General features: G+C 47.4%; 1 pseudogene across 1 annotated transcript; it reads left to right on the top strand.

Annotated features, from left to right (window-relative positions):
- Positions 1-478: 478 nt before the first annotated feature.
- Positions 479-1,120, top strand: LOC110333277 (annotated as a pseudogene). Its single transcript, XR_003845297.1, has one exon. The product of XR_003845297.1 is annotated as a 60S ribosomal protein L13a pseudogene (transcript).
- Positions 1,121-3,231: the final 2,111 nt, after the last annotated feature.

Raw genomic sequence — 3,231 nt, 5'->3', positions numbered from 1 at the left:
GTGGGGAAATGAAGGGGTGGGGAGGGAGAGGAAAGTAGGAGGGGGGAGGGGAAAGGAGGTGTGGAAGGTGGGGGTGAGAGGGTGAGGGGTGAGGGGGTGAGGGGGTGGGGAAGGTGGAGGTGAGAGGGTGGGGAGGGGGTGTGATACCCAGTGGGGAGGGGGAGACTCCCTCTTCTTAGAGGAGAAGGGGAGGGGGACTGGGGAGAGAGTTTCTGTGAAGGGGTACTAGGAGGTGATGGGGGGCTGATATTGGGATGTATCGTGAATAAATAAATAAATAAATAAATAGAAATGTCAACTACCTGTTTCTAAATTTCATTTTCAAGGATTCCTTTCCTTTCTTACCCTAATAAAGCCTATAAGCTTGCATTTCCCCTTCCCCTTCCACTGTCTGCATCATTCCATGCAAGGGGTTTCATCTGTCACTGCATAGATGCATTTGCATGCACTCGATGTAGAAAGTTACTGGATCCCAGGCGGCTGCCGAAGATGGCGGAGGGGCAGGTTCTGATATTGGATGGCCGAGGCCATCTTCTGGGCCGCCTGGCGGCCATTGTGGCCAACCAGGTGCTTCTGGGCCGGAAGGTGGTGGTCGTACGCTGTGAAGGCATCAACATTTCTGGAAGCTTCTACAGAAACAAGTTAAGGTATCTGGCCTTTCTCCGGAAGCGGATGAATACCAACCCTTCCCGAGGCCCCTACCACTTCCGAGCCCCCAGCCGCATTTTCTGGCGCACTGTGCGAGGCATGCTGCCCCACAAGGCCAAGAGAGGCCAGGCCGCCTTGGAACGCCTCAAGGTGTTGGATGGGATCCCTCCACCCTATGACAAGAAAAAGCGCATGGTGGTCCCTGCTGCCCTCAGGGTTGTACAGCTGAAGCCTACCAGGAAGATTGCATACCTGGGGCGTCTGGCTCATGAGGTCGGGTGGAAGTACCAGGCAGTGACAGCCACTCTGGAGGAGAAACGGAAGGAAAAGGCCAAGATGCACTATCGGAAGAAGATGCAGATCTTGAGGCTATGGAAACAGGCAGAAAAGAATGTGGAGAAGAAAATCTGCAAGTTCACAGAGGTCCTCAAGACCAATGGACTCCTGGTGTGAACCCAATAAAGACTGTGCCTCAAAAAAAAAAAAAAAAAAAAAAAAGAAAGAAAGAAAAAAGAAAAAAAAAGAAAAAGAAAAAGAAAGTTATTAGAACACCCATCACTCTAGCTCGGCAGTTGTGTTTACCAGGTTTAGGTATTTAGTGGGTGTGCCTGCCTGGCTGTAGAGAGAAACACGAATGGGATGAAGGAGCCAACGGTGGGACAGATCTTTGAGCTGGTCTCATTCTGACTGTGTTCTCATGGTGGGACCTGGCTATGGGGGATTAGAGACCGAGAATGAGGAGGGCAAGGGAGGGCAGGAGGAAAAGAGAAAAGAAAGAGGCCTGAATAAGATTTCAGAGGAGCAATGCAGCCCACGGAGAGATCAAACAGCACTCAGGAGAAGAAAGAGCCAGCTTCTCCGATTGAGGAGGCCCCGGAGCATCACCTGGGAGAGTCACAAGATTGAGTAAGGATTCTGTCCGGCCTGGAGGATGCCACGTCACCGTGAGGGATAGAAAGAGGAGCTGCTCCAGGCTGTTTCACTGTATGTCTGTGGGTATATGCGAAATTTTGCTCTTTTAACTGGCTTTTCCCTTCAAACTTTAAAGTTAAGCTGGACTTACTTGTTTTTAATGTGTGACGTGTGGTACTGGCCTGCTTGCCATGTTGATCAACTTTGTTTTAGAAAAAGCCCCTACGGGTATACTGTAGCCCAGGGCAATGTCTGCCTCTGTGTCACGAGAAAACTGGAGCCAGAACCACCCACACATGCCACGCTTGAGCGCCAGGCCCACAGAAACTGGGAGGTAATGAGTGTTTATTGCTGATTCAGAGCACTCAGTCTGGCAGTATTGTTATTAGGTGTGAAGAGATTACTAACGTGCTATGCCGGACTTCATCTTCATCACTAGGCTGAGCTGTCTTTGATGTGGATTATTAAGGTCCCCATACTGCTGAGGGATTGATGACAGATCCTTAAAAAAAAAAAAAAAAGATTTATTTATTATATCTAAGTACACTGTAGCTGTCTTCAGACACACCAGAAGAGGGCGTCAGATCTCATTACAGATGGTTGTGAGCCAACATGTGGTTGCTGGGATTTGAATTCAGGACCTCCAGTGCTGCGGACCAGCCTCAGTGGGCCTCCTCAATCCTCGGGAGAAATCACGGTTCCGGTTACAGGTGGGCAGGGAGTCGGTAGAAGGGTGACAAACAGACACAGACACAAGGGAGAGTGCTGTATCTGAACGTAATTTGTCAAAGTGAGCATCAGACTTATATATTACAGAAAACAAAGAAGTTAAGTGATACATTAAGGCCATCCAAGGTACATTGAAGTTATCTGATACAAAATTACTTTTACAACAAAACAGAGGAATGTGTACTTAAAAGCTAACAGGAACCAACTGGGATAAAATCAATGTTAACAACTGGAATCAAAAGCACCTAAGGTTAGCTTAATCTTAGAAGTCAGGGGCAAGGACTTAATGCCCTGGCCGTATTTCCAATTCTAGTCTATTGTATAGTCCACCTTCTCCCTAGGCCACTGTAAATCCTTGTGTGTGGGAGTGGCTCATCTATCTATTGTTCTAAGTATTTACTCTAGTTCCTTCTTTTTTTAAAAAAAAGATTTATTTATTTATTATATGTAAGTATGAGGACACTGTAGCTGTCCTCAGACATCACAGAAGAGGACATCAGATCTCCTTATGGATGGTTTGGTTGTAAGCCACCATGGGAAGCTGGGAATTGAACTCAGGACATCTGGAAGAGCAGTCAGTGCTCTTAACCGCTGAGCCATCTCTCCAGCCCCTCTAGTTCCTTCTTAGACCACAACCTTCCTTCTTCCTAGGTCATTGTAAATTCCTGTGTGTGGCAGTGACTCTGCTATCCAAGCCTAGGGTTGGCTCAAGGACTGCCTAGGACACTGGGACACTGGTGGAGGCTAATCTAACTTAGCTATATGTCAAAATCAATCCTTGGAGGCTCTTATAATAAAACGATATTGAGGGAAAGCACACAGATCCATTTACCAACTAAAGTAAGGACATTTTGGGGGCATTTGTTTTACAAGATGCCACAGTTCTAGGAGACTAAGTTTCTGTGAACTTTTCGCCTCGGGACTGCGTCCAGGTTTCTAGGC

Source organism: Mus pahari, chromosome 15, assembly GCF_900095145.1.
Source record: "Mus pahari chromosome 15, PAHARI_EIJ_v1.1, whole genome shotgun sequence".
Lineage (NCBI taxonomy): Eukaryota > Metazoa > Chordata > Mammalia > Rodentia > Muridae > Mus > Mus pahari.
The sequence above is the reverse complement of the archived record's forward strand: the minus strand, read 5'-3'. Positions and strand labels throughout refer to the sequence as shown.